Genomic DNA, 17,686 nt, shown 5'->3' with positions numbered 1-17,686 from the left:
GCAACTACCAAATATGCCACATGGAACCAGTTCCAGACAAATGAGGAGTCTATTTAATACGGGGCTGCAACGATTCATCAAGTAACTCAACTACTGTAAAAAATAAATAAATAATAATAATAAAAAAAAACACCATCCTCAATTCAAATGTTTTGCTTTGATCCTTCATATTATCCACAACTCTGTCACACTCTTTGTAAGTTCAAGCATTTCACCCACAGTACTGAGACCGTGAGCTCAACTGTAGTGAAAGAAAGTTTTTCCAGTGTCCAAAAAAGCAGCTTTTGTTACTGTAACATAAAACCAACGTACCAACCAACATATATATTTAAAAAACAACAACAACAACAACAACATGGTGGCAGAAATGACCAACGAATGCAAACATGAATACTTTGTTTTACACAATGAGAAATCTGCAGTAAAAGTATGAGCAGTTTTAAAAAGACCTGAGTACAAGTAAATACTCGTGCTGTCAGCCCCACACACGGGCAATCCACATTGACTAACACCAATATAGTGCAATCGAGCACACTGAATGAAAGAAAAATTATTCTGATGGAGAAGCAAAAATAAGACTATGTCTAATGCCGTGATAATTTTGAGAACTATGTCAAATATAATTTTGTTTAAAAGTGTTTCAGCTCTTGATCCAGGAAAAAAAAATAATAATAAATAAATAAAATGGGTACGGCTCAAACAAACCTAAAAAACAGCCTGTGCCTTTCACTGTACATCAAAGACGAAGAGGACAAGGCAGAAGCAAACTATCAAAAAAGTTAAAGGGTGAGGAAAAAGCTGGATGTGAAGAGGGTTAGTGAAGAGCACCGCGGTGGGAAAAAGAGTTGGAACGTGATGGAAAGAAGAGACAAGAGAACTGATGAGAAGCACCAATGGAGCAGGTGAGTAATGTGAGAGGCCCGATAAGAGAAAGTGTGAGTATGAAGGAAGGAGATGTAGTGTCCTTTCCTGAACTTCTTCAGATTAAGAGTGTTTAGTTTAGTGGAATCATTCTTCAGCAGCAAAAAACAACCCTCAACACCACCTCAGTGATTTTCATCAGCTCTGAGCACACAGAAGACTGGATGTGAGAATGAGCTAGAATTACTTAAAATGTAGCTGGACTGTAAACCATGGCACAAACTTCTTATCTCACGCAAGCGAGGCAGTGGCATGGAGAAGGGCGCTGATAGCGTGACAACCACTGTTAGCATATCAAAGATACACAAGCTAGTATTAACGCAAGCAACCCCCACCCAATGCACAGACACAGACTCATGCATATGCGCTTAAGGGCACATTAATGCACTGTAGTATTGCAGGGACTTTGAAGTTGAAAAACGCAAATCCACCAACGCAGTTATCTGCACACTGGCTTTAGAACATGAACTGTGGGCAATCATGACAAGGGTCTAAACACACATGAACAGTCTCCCTCTCACTTGGACAATGATTTGTGTCTGTCATCACAGTATCTGTCATATGGATGAACACATAAGGAAAAGGACAGTTTGCTGATGCTAACTCTTACTGAAAAGCTTGACTTGGAAAATGTTTCTGGAACTCGAAACGCCTCGAATTTTAGAATTTAGAACCATTCTGAAAGAATCACTGATATCTATAACTTTAAAACCGATGTTATATTTCAAATTAACAACTAGAAATCACAGGCAGAAGTTCATGAGACGAGTTAACTGCTTCTCCCACTGAAAACGCTATGTCCAGATGAACACAATCAAATTTGGGGGGTTTAAACTGCTGTGTTTATAGTATAGTATAACCCATCGAAAGACCTGACACAAGAACTGAGAGATACATGTTATTCAGTTGATCTGTTTACTGTTCACTGAAGCCTCATCAAAAACGGCCTCAGTGGAAGAGTGGCTGTTCAGATTTTCCTTTCCTTAAGGACGGAAAACAGGGAGAAAAGGTTGAGGTAGCAACAGTTCCAATGGAGTGATTAATCAAATTTGAAATTTGTGGTTCAAATCATCAACAGCATGTAGAGAGGTGGTCAGGAGAGCGGTACGAGCCATCTGTAAAACACAGTTTAGTCTCCATCAAGGCTTGAGACTGCATTTTAGCCACTGGTGTTGGGGTCGAGTCAAAATTGATGGAATTATGAACACAGACAAGTATCGTCAGATTCTCATCCACTGTGCAACACTGTCTGGAAAGTATTTGATTGATATGGCTTTATTTTTCACCATGACAATCATCCCAAACACATTCCCAATGCAGTGATAGGGAAAGGACACAGTGGAACACCATCAGTCATGGATTGGCCTCCTCAGAGCCCAGACTGCAGCATAAATAGAGCAGTGTGGCATCAGTGAGATAAAACGGAACAAAAAGCAGCCAACATCCAAAGAAGAGCTTTGAATGTCCTTTTAAGACTATTGCTGAAGACTAAATAAGCCACCCACACATAACCACACCTACCCCCCCTTACCCACATGGCCTCAACATGAAACATTCTTTACAATCGCCTCCTCTCGAGGATTTTTGGACCATGAAATGCTGGTGCTCGTTTGTTGCTGTGATACAGGTAGATGACGCAAGACGGCATGTCGGGGGCTAGACCAAAAAAAAAAAAAAAAAAAGGCACACACAGTCTGAGAGTTTCTTCTAATGTTTGAAATGAATTCAAACAATGTGTTTGGTTACAATAGGACATGACAGATGGCATGGCAAGAGCATCAGACAGTGCCCTGTATTTAAATATTTTCAATATTTGGTTCACTGGTACTCGACAAGTATTGCTACTGTTGTACAAATAACATTTGGATAAAAGTGTAACTGACAGAGTTAAGCACAGCCACCCAGTCCTTATGAGAATGATTAATCTAAGCATGGGACAGCTTAAATATTTTACATTTTCTTTTAAAACTTACATTCTTAACAAACCTCAGTCCTGTTGTTACAAATGTATTCAGTTATTATCTTGGTTTAACATTCCTTTACTCAATCCTCTGCCAAAGTGTTAGTGGCAAATTACCGCCTGCTAGATCCCACTTAACAGACAATGATCTTGGCTTGCTGTGATGTAAGGATCATTCAAACAGTTCTGGGCAGCCTCTCATCCAAAACAGTTCCTTGTGGCTTCAAATACCAATATAGAACCAGTCATAGCATCAGCACTGAGGCTTCACAATACAGGGGGTATTTTCAGGTGAAGTCATTCATGAACACACAAAGATAAATGCTAATTTGTGCCAAATAACACTCTCGGAAACTAAAACTGAAGCACCAACTCCGTGGAGGCTTAAAAAATGCTCCAATAGAAAACAATAACACAATATTATAACAATAGGTTATAATATTGTTTAGTATAACAGTCGCAGTGTCCACTTTAGTGACTTGAATTATCAGCGATGAGGCCTAGCTACACCTCCTTGTGTCAGTCAATGAAAAAAAAAGGGAATATGACCGCTTTATTTTTTATACGGACAAACCAAAAAAAAAGTGAGTTTAAGTCATGCTAGAACTTCACCGTTTTATTTCATTGACTGAAACTTTTGCAAAATGCTGACAGCCTGAAATCAATGCAGCACAGTCAAGAAGACTTTTAGAAACAGTACTGGATGAGCCACACAGCAGCCTTACCAACAGAGAGTCACTTGAGTCAGAGACTGAAGGAGGCACAAATAAGAGGTCAAAAGACAGAAGTAGCCTGTGATTACAGGAAGAGACGTCTTACCATGAAAGTATTTCTACCAACAGTCAGGCGGCTCTCACACTGCAATGTGAACACGCAATCACAGCAGCCAAGCAGAAGAGTGGGAATAGCTGCTCCTCAGTCTCTAGTCCAAAATGAGGTCAGCACACAGTCAACAGCCAGACGAGTGTGGGACAGGGCAGAGACGGACAAGAAGAGTATGTGTGTGTATTTCGGTAAGTCTGCGAGTTCCTGCTTGTGAGGCAAGGATAGGGAAAAAAACAGCTTGGCTCCAGTTCCCAGGCCAAGACAGGAAAACAGCTGCTTGAGGGAGGAGGGAAGACAGAGAGAGGGAAGGGGAAGTGTGGGGCTTAGTGTGGAGCACGCTCAACGTCTTTCCTGAGCAGTTTGAAAGAACCCCCCCCCCCCCCCAAGTAGAAGAAAGGATGGCGGAAAGAAATGTGGGCGTGCACATACACACCGTGATCCTGCATTTGCTGATTACCAGTTCATTTCCACTGAATTCAGCTTTGCTGCCCAGCTTTTGTTTAGACATTTTATTGAAATATTGCACTCGTGTCTAGACAATAAAGTTGTGAATGTTAGACTATAAAAACTTGTACACACTAGATAACATTTCGAGACATAACATACACACTGCAGCGTCTACTAGATCAAGTGCCAAGGAGTGACTTCCAGGAATCCAGCAGTGAGTTCGATTCAACTGACAACAACAACAGCAACTACTAACATCAAGCAGACTGTGTGAAAGCTCAGAGAAAGTGATTGCTGAAATCTCAACAAACTCACATTTCAACGATTGTCTCCTCCATGTGGAGTCTTTTTTAAATTTTTTATTTTTAAAATTCGCTATATTTTACAACGTAACCATGTATTGTCACTTGGTCCAAGCTGAAAGTAAACAAACCTTGCCTCAGTTAGATTCATAGTACATTCACACTTGTATGTACAGTCTTTATACATCCCACTAACACTATTGCACAATACCGAATGCCAATACTAGCATTTACTTTAGAACCTGGGGCTTACGCATCTCTGACATTTGCTATTCATCATGATGAGAACAGTCAGTCGTCCCGTCACTACATAAAAAATACAGATTTCAGGGTCATGTTGCGACAAGTACTGAAGAAATCATCAAATAGAAACTACTGGAGGCATGTGCTGACTGTCAGGTGAGGTTGAAAGTGTTTTAAATGTTTTTACCAAACTTCTTTGTATCTATGAGAGCAGATACCTGTAACCGAGTGCAGAAGCGCCACCCACCTGCTATTCAAACCTTCTGTTTTTTGAGCTGAAGCCAATCAGAAGAAAGTTGGCTTAAAGGTAGCAGAAACAATTCAGACCGTAGATGAAGCGACGGTTCCCAGTAGATAAATAATGACCATTCACTTGCAGAGTTCAAAAATTTAAATATGCGACTGGAAATCAGTATAACACCTGCCCTTAAAGTCAGCACAAACAGTTTTTCCCAGCCTTTTATGATGTGGTTTTATAAGAGCTCAAGCCTATAAGTCAAACCTACACTTCAATGCGGTGTTTAGATATTTACCATGTCTTTCCTCATCTTCTCTCGTCTGCTAGGTTCTGACACCATCCCCCGCTCTCTACCTCTTCACCATGCCTCTCTTCCTCTCATCTTTCTCCCCTGAGAGACAAGAAAGCCCTCCTCTCACTTATCCCCCCCCTTCCAAACAGGCATTCCTCACTGCCTGCTTTTAGTCTTCTGCTGAATTCTGCATACATTAACACAATACCACAAGGAAGAAAAAAAAAATTAAAAAAAAAAAAAAAAATTGCACACTCACCACATTCATAACATATTCAACAACATCCACACTTAAGGCTGCCAGTGCTTGCCGTGGAACTACCTTGTTATAGCACGTCCTTTTATATGCATAAGAGTGCAGCAAGAGGTTGATGGTTCATGTAGACACCATGAGGGTGGGCCACAACTCTGTCAACATCCCATTTTGATTTAAGGGTGCAAATTATTATGGAAGGAGTGAACACATCAATCAATTACAAACATAATGAACTGACAGGGGCAGACACACGGATTGGGGGAAACTGCAGTGAAACTGAAATAAGACAAGTGAGGTTAATGAATAAGTGGAAATAAATGAGCAAGGGTGAAGTGGGTAAGCAAAACAAAAGAACACTGGTGTTTACGGATCCAAAATCAGCATTACAAATTTTCCCCAAATCTATTGCCTTTCTTCCTCAAAGGAAGAGATGGAGGACTTTATAAGATACAGATCAAAGCTTCCTGTTGGCCAAGATAGTGGAGTGGTCAATAATAGGCCCATTTGTCCAAATGTTTTCCTGCCCATCACACAGCGGTGCAGCCACCAGCCGAAGACAACTATCAGTTTGCTGTCTCCCGGTGTCTGTTTACTCAGGAAAAGAATCTGATGGCAACCACGTGTTGGAAGCAGGAGCCAAAGCAAACCCTCTTTGAGAAACTAGGTCTTTGTGTACACACACACACACACACACACACACACACACACACACACACACAATATTATGGTCATCTTGATGTTTTAAGTTCAGATCTCATTGGATACTGACTATTTAACACTTTAATAAGCAAAACACAGAACTGCACATATCTGTGGAATCAGACTGGAAATCTGGCAGCATCACTCTCATGCTTTCATACATGCGTAAACCCTGCTCATGCAGACTGCCCTTTTAACACGGCTCGGAAATAGGTTGTGCACACATTACAAGTTGCGCAAAATAAAGCCAGAGAAATTACTGGCTATTATTTAACACTCGACATCAACTACACCAAACAAGGTCTGGGACTATTCTGGCTGGCTTGATAAAGGGATCTACTGTAAGTACCCCAGTCAATTAATGTATAAAAGAGGGAGAATGACAGGGTAGTTCAAGTCACCAAGTTCACTTTAAAATACTGTGTCCTGATGAGGAAATTGCAGTTGTAGTGGAGAGTCATTCAGGAGCTGAATAGCAACACAGACAGTAGTTTCTGAAATAAACCTAAAATATATATTTGATGAATAATACAAAAACTAAAGGATGATAAAAGTAATTTTACATCTGTTTTTCCCAAGGAGCCATCTAAACGGTCATGATTAAAACCACACAAAAAAAAACAAAAAAAAAAAAAAAAAAAAAAAAACACAACAACAACAACAGGGGTTTCTTCTTCTTTTAAAGTGGATCACCTCATTCCACAAGTGGTGCCAACTCCCAGTAAAAAGTAACTAAGCTTTGGCTTGAATGTGCTTTTAGAATAGTCACGTTGTTACCACATCTTTATTTCAGTTTTGCCCAATCTCAACCAGTATCAGCACTTTAGATGTGCCCGTTTCCATCATCTCTGCATAAATGTTTTATATACACAGTATTTCAATACTGCTACAATCTACAATCTGAATTTTGATTCTGTAAATCGGCCAATGGAATCTGCAATATATGTTAACGCAAACCTTTGGTTTCAGTGTCATGACCAAGTCTAAATCTCCCAACCACCTTAACTATTCCTTGATCTAGACAGTAACTTCCTTGCAAGTGTGATGTACTTCAGAGAATTAATATAAATATTGTAAAGACAGGCCAGATCTGTGATACACCTTTCAAGTAATCTAATCCTCTGTAACTTCATACGGTGCGCCTCCATCACACTCAAGTGTGCTCAACAATTGAGCCGGTGACGTAGCCTTCCACAGAATGTAACCCTAACCAAAATTCTGAGACGGTAGTGCATATCAGCTGCTTTTGGGTTAGGAGCTGTTGAAAAATTTATCAGCAGCCACCGCAGCTCAGTTTTCCAGTTCCTACAGGTAAGTCCAAACCAGGCTGATTAGGTTTCCACCGCTGGGCTCTGGTTTGGGACGAAGATCACTGAAATATGTCTTCATGTCAGCAACAATCAGCCGCTTTCTAGCAAGTGATATGCCTTTGTTTGATAATGACAAAGGCTCCCTGTGCCGATGGAGTCACCGTGTATTCAGTCTTTGCTGACAGGAAAGACTTTTTCCCCTAGCTGCCAATAATAAACACAATGCACGGCTTTGACTTGCTTTGAATAGACAAAACGCAGCCTTTAATGAAGGAAGATTAGGGTTGAATGTGAGATTGGAAACTAACCTCTTAATCCACCTGAGTGCAAACTCCTTGACAAAAATGCATCTCTGCCAGGTCAAAAGGGAACAGTGTGGGGTGGTGGGAGTGAGGGTCACACAATGAAGTCTTTGTTATTTCCTGTTGAGATAAAACAGGTTAAGGTTGGATTAGTGTGATGTACAGAACTAAATGTTGTCTTTGTGGTCACTAATTAACAGTCCCTTTACTGTAGCCGAGGAAATGGTGCTATTAATATGATAAACAATAGATGGCAGATCATGTTAATGAGCTCAAACATTAAACACTCAAAAGGACAATTAGAGGCAACAGGCAGGCAGCGTTTTGCATTATACATTCAAGGATCACTAAAGTGCTGCTGGATGATCTCATGAGAAAGGCCGTTTGTTTGGGTCCAGCTCAAATTCAGGCCAACATGAAGGGATCGGAAATAAGAGGACGGTGACAAAGAGATAAGAAAGGAAGAGGAAAGGGGTTCTGGTCTGATGAATATTTAAGAGCCTGTGCAATCTTAATGTTCATCAAATTTTAAGACTGTGCATCTTCAAACATAAAAAAAAAAAAAAAAAAGCAAAGGGGATGGTGTTTTAAAAGTATCCTGTGGATACACCAGTTCTCTGGCAGTGCAATGGAGCCATTTCTTTATGAGTGGGTCTCTGGCGTTTTGCATGCCATGTGCGGGCCTGTGTACACGGGTGACGTAATATGCATTCTTGCCAATGGTTTCACACTATTTGAGTGATCAACAGGGGCCAGAATGTGCCAAGAGACGCAGCAATGCACCAGCAAAGACATTGAAGAGGAGGACTGCAAGCTAGACGCTGATGTAAACAAAGCAGAATCTGAGATGTTCGAAATGGCAAATGTTTAATGAGGAAGAAAATAGAACCCGTGCCTTTGTTAGGCACCGGGAAGAAACGGCAACAGTGACAGGGAAGGTACACAATTTCAGTTTTATTAATCAGTGTATAAAATGGCTTATGGTTTGTCCACAAAAAGGCACAAAAATATTTTGTTCATGACATTCGACAAAAGAAAAGTGGGATGACTTCTCATTCTACAGACTGAAATCAGACTATTTTCAGTCTTACACATTAGATCTTGGTAGTGGGGACAGAAGTTGTAAATTCCCCAGCACGTCCTGCACGTGCCTCATTGCTCAAAACATCTTCGACGCATCCTACTCAGAAAATCCTTTTATATACAGAGGAGCAGCAGCTCTACAATGTTGACATCCTCACCCCATCGTCAAGGGTGAGCCGAGACAACCTTTGGAAGAAGCTCATTTCTGCTTGTATCCTTGATCTTTTTCCAGTCACTACTCACACCTCGTTGCCATGGGTGAATGGAGGAGCTTACACACTCGGCTCCCTCTTCGCCTCAATAGACCAGTACACATCCACTGTGCTCTGCTGATCCATCTACTCTCCACCACTCATAAACAAGACCCAGAGGTGCTTGAACTCCTTCACTCGAGGCAGATCAGAGCAGTCAGTGCACCATTTTCCTGCTGACAACGATGTTTCTGTGGTACCAATTCTCATCCCAGTCACATCACACTCTCCTGCCAATCACCCCATTTAATGCTTGAGGTCAACTAAGCCAGCAGAAACCTGACACTCTCTGCCCAGTAAAAATGTATCGACAAAAAACTGCGACAAAGCACAACCTTGGCCATGTCCAATGAAAACTTCCTAAATATTTCTTCAAGGCAAGGCAAGGCAAGTTTATTTGTATAGCACAATTCAACAACAAGGTGATTCAAAGTGCTTTACAGAGACATTAGAAACAAGAACAAATAAAAAGCATGATTTAAAATTGATTAAAACAAGCAAATAAACTAACTAACTAATTAACAAACAAACAAACAACAGTATATAAAATCAAAACAGATAAAATCAGAACAGTAGATAAAATCAGTAGTTAAATGTAAGTTTTGAAATTTAAGCTTAAAGTGTGGATTTGGTGCTTTATTCAAATGCAGCTGAGAACAGGTGAGTCTTCAACCTGGATTTAAATAAACTGAGTGTTTCAGCTGATCTGAGGCTTTCTGGGAGTTTGTTCCAGATATAAGGAGCATAAAAGCTGAATGCAGCTTCTCCGTGTCTGGTTCTGACTCTGGGAACTGATAAAAGACCGGATCCAGATGACCTGAGGGATCTGGATGGTTCATACTGGGTCAGGAGGTCATTGATGTATTTTGGTCCTAAACCATTCAGAGCTTTATAGGCCAGCATCAGAACTTTAAAGTCTATCCTCTGACGGGCAGGCAGCCAGTGTAAGGACCTCAGAGCTGGACTGATGTGGTCCACTTTTTTGGTCTTAGTGAGGACTCGAGCAGCAGAGTTCTGAATGAGCTGTAGTTGTCTGACTGATTTTTTAGGTAGACCTGTAAAGATGCTGTTACAGTAATCAAGTCTACTAAAGATGAATGCATGGACTAGTTTTTCCAGGTCCTGTTGAGACATCAGATCTTTTATCCTTGATATATTCTTGAGGTGATAGTAAGCTGACTTTGTTATTGTCTTAATGTGTTTTTCTAAGTTTAGGTCTGCATCCATCACTACACCCAAATTTCTCGCCTGGTTTGTGGTTTTTAGATGTATAGATTGAAGTTCTCTGGTGACCTGTAATCGTTTTTCTTTGGCGCCAAAGACTATTACCTCAGTTTTGTTTTTGTTTAGCTGGAGAAAATTGTGGCACAACCAGTCATTGATTTCCTCAATGCATTTACCAAGAGCCTGTACAGGGCCTCGGTCTCCTGGTGACATTGTGATATATATTTGTGTGTCATCTGCATAGCTGTGATAGTTTATTTTGTTGTTGTTTATAATCTGTGCCAGTGGGAGCATGTAGATGTTAAACAGAAGGGGTCCCAAGATGGAACCTTGGGGAACTCCACATGTGATACTTGTCTGCTCAGATGTGAAGTTACCTATTGATACAAAGTATTTCCTGTTTTCTACGTATGTTTTGAACCAGTTTAGTACAGTTCCTGAAAGACCTGTCCAGTTCTCCAGTCGTTTGAGTAATATGTTGTGGTCAACTGTATCAAATGCTGCACTGAGATCCAATAAAACTAGGACTGACATTTTTCCACTGTCTGTATTCAGACATATGTCATTAAACACTTTGGTCAGAGCGGTTTCAGTGCTGTGGTTCTGTCTAAAACCTGACTGGAAGGCATCGTAGCAATTATTCTGTTTTAAGAAGTAACTGAGCTGTTGAGAAACTGCTTTTTCAATGATCTTACTTAAAAACGGGAGATTTGAGATCGGCCTGTAGTTGTTCATTTGTGTCTTGTCAAGATTGTCCTTTTTCAGTATAGGTTTGATTACAGCAGTTTTTAGTGATTCTGGAAACACACCTGATAATAAAGAAAAGTTGACGATCTGCAACAGGTCTGACTCTAAAGTCTTTGAGACCTTTTTGAAAAAACTTGTTGGCAGGACATCTAAACAGCAGGAGGAGGAGTTCAGTTGACCTAAGATGTCCTCCTGGGGCCCGTTCTTCGTACGTCGCTCACTACATCCAAGATCAAATGACACATCCAAGACCAAACCATCGCGCTAACCGTGAGCTCGCTAATCCGGTTCCCCGAACACACCTGTTGTTGACGATTAGTACAGCTGGACGCAGTAATGTGACATCACTGAGTGTCGTAAAAGGGGCTACGCATCGATAGTAGAAACATTGATCGGCAACCCTTTGATTGGTCGGCGAAAATGTCGAAGGGGCGCGCTCGGTATTTTCCGGCAGCAGAGCAAGAACTCTTGATTGAGGGATTTCAGGAGTTTCAGAGTTTAATTAAAACGCAAGGGAACACTGCAAAGGCTGCAAAAGCAAGGAGAGAGGGCTGGCAGAAAGTTGCTGACAAATTAAACTCGTAAGTAATTTAATAATAGAAATAATAATGGAGTGGGTTTATATAGCGCTTTTCAAGGCACCCAAAGCGCTTGACAATACCACTATTCAGTCACTTTATTATTTATTTATAGATTTATTATATTACACTATATTATCCAATATTATATTACATTATATTATATTGTTATATTATATCCCCTTTCACATTAGAGCCACAACAGGACCCACTAGAACATGGGAACAAGTAAAAGTGGAATATAAGAATATTCTACAGAATGGTAATATTTATCACTTATATTGCTTTTCGTCTCTTGGAAAGAGACCCTGTAATAGTCTGTTAGTTTGTTTATAACAGCAACCAAGAAAAGGGCAGAGCAAAAAAAGACAGGTGGTGGTCCTGCACCCCCTCGTCAACAAGTTGGTTAAGTGAATAATACCCTCACGGGGATATCGATATCTCTCAATGAGCACACTGTCGCGCTGAGCTAAAGGATCCTGTCTGTCCCGCAATATACGCTGAATTCTGAGAACTCTCCTTATCAATCTTGCACCTTCCGCAATGGGTGGCTCGCGTAAACGGACAGGACATGGCTGCGACAGACTTCCCAAATCCACCTTCGCTTTTATAGCCGTGGTCTCCCATCTTGATTACACGGAGTGATTTACAATTACTACTCTGAAATATGAATTACATCTGTAATAATCACATACATGTAATAGAATGATTAATAGTACATTTCCCTTTTTTAGGAAATGACCTGTATGTATCTGTGTGACATCAATACAAGGATCAAGTACTGCATTATCTTTAGTTACATTGATGTTATTTATTTATGGTGAAACAGTGGTGGAATATCGCTGTTGCTTTCGTATAAATGAAGCGGACATACCTGCGTGGCCGCGATCTAATCCTGTTTACATAAAGTAAACCTGCTCCCGAGCAGGTTTACGCTTACGGCTCTGTTGCTATGACAGCAAGTCCCGGATGAGCTTCGGGGAACCGAACGATCCAAGATCACGCGAAATCGTCAACAATCTAATCCAGCTAACCTACTTAGCGAGGTACGAAGAACAGGCCCCTGGTCTTTGCTGTTAATAGGTTGAAACTGTTTCATGGTGTTTAAACAGTTTTTGGTGGACACAGTACATATCCTGGATCTGCTGTTGATGTACCAATTGCTTGTCTAATTTTTTGGATTTTTTCAGTGAAGAATTTGGCAAAGTCATTGCAGGCCATGGTCGAATGAAGTTCAGCTGCCACTGACACAGGGGGGTTTGTTAGCCTGTCAACTGTAGAAAATAAGACCCGAGCATTATGGCTGTTTTTAGTGATGATGTCAGAGAAGTAGGACCTCCTTGCATTCCTCAGTTGTAAATTATAATTGTGAAGTTTCTCTTTATAAATGTCATAATGAACCTGGAGGTTTGTTTTTCTCCATCTGCGCTCAGCTTTCCTACACTCTCTTTTTTCATTTTTCACCAGTGTGGAGTTTCTCCATGGAGACTTTTTCCTTCCAGAGATAACCTTCACCTTAATGGGAGCAATAGTGTCCATTACATTTAACATGTTAGCATTGAAGCTATTGACGAGCTCATTGACTGACCCTCTGGACAGGTCAGGTGTTAATGGGAAGACCTGGTTAAAAATTGCACTACTGTGTTCAGTTATACACCGTTTTGTGATCACTGTTGTTGATATATTTGTGTGGGCTGAGATTTTACTTTCAAAGAAAACACAGTAATGATCAGACAGGCCCACATCAGACACAGTAACCTTTGAAATGCTCAGGCCTTTGGAGATCAGTAGGTCAAGAGTGTGTCCTCTATTATGTGTGGCCTCTGTTACATGCTGAGTCAGCCCAAAGTTGCCCAGAGTGTTACTCAGGTCTTTAGTCCCTTTGTCCTGAGGGTTGTCCACATGAATGTTAAAATCCCCAGCAATAATTACACAGTCAAAATCAACACAGATCACAGACAGCAGTTCACTGAGGTCATTAAAAAAGTCTGTGCAGTATTTGGGAGGCCTGTAAACATTAAGAAACACAACTTTGGATGGGGCCTTCAGCTGTAAAGCCACATATTCAAAAGACTGAAAACTTCCAGGAGATAGCTGCTTACATTGAAATGATTCATTAAATAAGACAGCAACCCCTCCTCCTCTCCTGCTCGCCCTGACCTCACTGATAAAACTGTAGTTAGGAGGGGTCGTCTCGATGAGAACAGCTCCACTGTTACTTTGGTCCAACCAAGTTTCAGTTAAAAACATAAAATCAAGGCTGTGCTCAGTGATTAAATCATTAATTAAAAATGTTTTCCCAGCTAGAGATCTAGTGTTTAATAAAGCCAACTTAAGTGTTTTAGAGGTATTACTTGTCCCCTCGTGTTTGGGAGCAGTCTGTGGCACACAAGGTATGTTTACTATGTTTAAAGATCTTTTAGAGTGCAGCTCTTTGTGTTTTGACCAGGCCACATGTCTCCTGTCACCTAAAAGTACAGAAATTTTAAAACCTTCTAGTAAACAGGGTCCCAGCTTCTCCTGGGAAAAGTCATCACTGCCATAATCCTCACAGCCCGGACCCTTCACACATCACGCATCAGACTGCGGAGACAGGGCATGAAGAGGAACTAAGGGGGGCGAGGCTGGGCAATGTGACTTCGATTGCTCTGTTGAGGGTGGGGCTCGATGGCGAACCTTTGGCCGCTCTGGTGGGGGGGTTTATGGGGGACAAAAAGGGATTGGGACGGGGGGTAGATCTGAGCCCAGCATTGACCCGCTCCATCATCTCCTCAGTGAATTTCAGGTGTGGGGAGGAGGGAGAAAGGGAGGGGGAGGAGGGTGATGGCCTGTCAGGGGTTTGGGGGACTGGGGAAGGTCGTGGTCCCTTGTCCTGGTCGTTGGTGTTGTTGAGAGAGTTGGAGGCAAATAGGGACCCCTCTTCTTGCCTTAGATGTCTCTCCTTTCTGAGGCTCTTCCTCAGATGCCATGGATGTCTCTCCTTTCTGAGGCTCTTCCCGGGTGGGGGCAAATGGAGCTCCTCCTCAAGGTTTCTGCTGGGCTTTGTCTGTTCTTGGAGTACTGTTTGTTCCTCTTTATGAGATAACTCCTCGTTTATCTCAGCCTTGGCACCAAGCACAGATGGATGACGTATGGAATAAAACAAGTTGGAGGTGAACAGTTTCACCCCTGACTTGTTAAAATTAAATCCATTTGCTTTGAACAGATGGCTGCGTTCCCAAAAAATATTAAAGTTGTCGATAAAATGCACTGAGTGGTCAGCACATGCTGATATAAGCCATTTATTCAGTGTAAACAACCTGCTGAATCTCTCGTCTCCTCCTCTGACCGGCGGTACAGGTCCACTGATGAATACAGCTGCATTCAGAGAGTTTACAGAATTTAATAATCCAGTAAAGTCCCGTTTCAGAACCTCCGACTGTTGTTTGGACACATCGTTTGACCCTGTATGCAGAACAATGTTTGTCACAGTTGGATATTCATCTGCAATTTGAAGAATTCTCTCCTTCAGGTTGTTGACCATATCGTTAGGAAAGCAGAGGACTTTAGTGTTCTTACCGCACATCCTTTGTACATCCTTTACGGCAGAGTCACCCACAATCAGAGTTTCAGGCCTAGCCTTTAGCTTTCCCTGTGGCCTTTCACTTTTCAACAGATTTTCAGACCTTATTTCGCTGCTTTTAGATGGATGGTTGTCCGATATAGATCCAGGGTCCTTTGATAGTGGAGCAAATCTGTTCTGCAGTTTCACATTCAGTTGTTTTGGAGGTTTGTTGTTAACCTTCCTATTCACGGTTGTCCAGTCCTGTTTCCTCCTGTATACAGGGGTAGAAGAGCTTCTCTGTCTCGTAGGAAGTGAAGGCCAGTCGGTTTCAGAGATTTCAGCTCGCTGTGCCCTGCCTGTGATACGTCCTCCCCCTTCCAGGAGACATGATTTATGTCTTGGTTTTGCACCAAGACAGTCTAAGGGGGGATTATCACTTGAGGATTTATAATAATGCACAGAGTCTACTTTCTTGGTCATGTTATCTGTGCTCCTTAGCTGTGTACTAGCTTGCTCATCGCCATTGTTTTGAATCAAAGGCAAGGTTGTTTCATTTCCACACAGTCCATTTACCTCCACGTTTACTTCTAAGCGATGAATTTGTCTCCAGTACTGCAATCTTCTGCAGGAGGCTGTGGTAGTCATCTGTGGAGAGGGAAGGCATCTTGTTGCTAGTTAGCCTAGCGGCTAGCACCTTTCCAGGCTATTGAGGCTGCTCGGTGCCCAGACGCTGTAATCAGGCTTCAGCTGTGTCTAGGCCACAGACACACGGAGCGCTGAGGACAAGGTAACCATAAAATGTTGCTCTTTCTGTTAAGAACACTCTAGTCCTAATGATCTACAAGTGTCCAGAAGTTATCGCAGGTAAGCTCACACAGAAAAAAGGGAAAAAAATCAGCATAAAAATCAATAAAAATCAATATAAGAAGCAAAGCATTCAAGAGCAAAGAGATGAAGCGTCCACACTCACAAAGGGGAGGAGCCAAAAAATTCAAGATAAATTTTAACTTTTACAGACTCCTAAATGTCATGAATGTGAGCTGTATTACTGAATCAGTGCAGCTCGGAGGATGTCTGACTGGCAGGGAGGTGCACTGCTGTGGCTTTAGCACAACATTCCTCCCCATGGTCATGCACACTGCAGCTTTGCACTGTTCACTTTCTACTGTGACACAAACAAACTTCCCACATGTGGGACTAACAAAAGGTTTCTCTCATCTTATCCCACTTGTCAAGTCCTCAATATGCTGGCTCCTGAACCCTTATGAGCACAGCTAGAACAGAGCAGTAATTCTTTCCAATAAGTATTTGAGGGCTTTTATTCATTTAAGAAAAAACTGTCTGAGAAATGTGCAGTTCCTTATAGAGGCCTTAGCTTGTGCATGTAAATGTTGTCACTTACGGTCATCTGAGTCCAGATTCAAGCCTTTCACCAATTATACACGTGCATGAATTACAGATGCCCTCTTAAGCATTACATGTGAAAAAGAGCGATACCCCCTCCTATGAAGTCTAAGCTACTGAGCTCATTAGAAAACCTGCCCAAGTACACATCTTACTTTGTATGTATTCTTTGTGACTGCTTAACTGTAGACGAATTGATGCAAACACTTAAGATCATTTCTCAGACATTTACCTAAAATACTGTCAGCACTGAGGATGATATTACCATGGCAACTCTAGCGTTGTGTCTTTTTCAGCTAAACTGCACTTATAGGAGAGGGGAAAAAAATGATGGATTTAGCACGGTGGCAACAGAGTGCCCCTCTTCTAAACTGTCAGCCCTCAAGAAAAGCAAGCACATCTAACTGATCCGGGCCCCGACAGTGTGTAGTCTGACCAAACAGCAGGACGGCTCACAGAGCTTACACGGTAGCCGCTTTCCAATGCCCCTCACTCGTCGCCAACTGTTTCCTCCCACTCTGCCTCCACACAGCTCCAGTGACAGGCAGCGAGCTGGTGTGGAAACTCAAGTCAAGGTGATATCAGTAACACACAAGCATTCATCGCCATAGCATAACCAGTGAAGGAGCAGCCCGCCCTATCTGAAGGTTTAAGATGATGCACATTTATATTTTCAAATCTGTGTTACTGGAAATTAGGCACAAAAGACTTTTCTTGAAAACGCCATCAAAACCACTTTTCAATCTGGAGTCAAGGTGCCAATATGCTCCGTGACAGACAGACAGACAGACAGACAGGCAGGCAGGCAGGCAGGCAGGCAGGCAGGCAGGCAGGCAGGCACACACACACACACACACAGCGATGGGAGAGCTACATAGAGGTCAGAAGGGACCACGGCTTCAACATCCTGTCCAATGTTCGGTGATGGCATATGGACTCTTGGATATTGTTCTTTCCAGGTCTCAGGGTTTTGGATGCCTCACAGAAGATGAATCATTCTGTGGTCAATAATGGTTTCAGATTGGAGGTCAAGTTAAGGATTAGAAGTGTTTAGCAGCAA

The 17,686-nt window shown here is 41.8% G+C and overlaps 1 protein-coding gene across 5 annotated transcripts in view; it reads right to left on the bottom strand.

Annotated features, from left to right (window-relative positions):
* The window catches only part of LOC146559204 (SPRY domain-containing SOCS box protein 4-like), a 56,572-nt gene that overhangs the window by 23,265 nt on the left and 15,621 nt on the right, over positions 1–17,686 (bottom strand). For 2 of the 5 annotated variants that reach the window (XM_085245043.1, XM_085245045.1), the window contains exon 2: positions 7,802–7,915. The exons of 2 other annotated variants lie outside the window; for them this stretch is intronic. The gene's annotated coding sequence lies outside the window, so the exon portion shown is untranslated. Of the gene's footprint in view, positions 1–3,700; positions 3,848–7,801; positions 7,916–17,686 lie in introns of those variants that run through there. One more of the 5 variants, XM_085245047.1, reaches the window with a different exon arrangement.

This window comes from Mchenga conophoros, linkage group LG14 (assembly GCF_057382185.1).
Source record: "Mchenga conophoros isolate Kocher_MC1m ecotype Shallow Benthic linkage group LG14, M_conophoros_male_GT1.1, whole genome shotgun sequence".
In the NCBI taxonomy this organism is placed as follows: Eukaryota; Metazoa; Chordata; class Actinopteri; order Cichliformes; family Cichlidae; genus Mchenga; species Mchenga conophoros.
The sequence above is the reverse complement of the archived record's forward strand: the minus strand, read 5'-3'. Positions and strand labels throughout refer to the sequence as shown.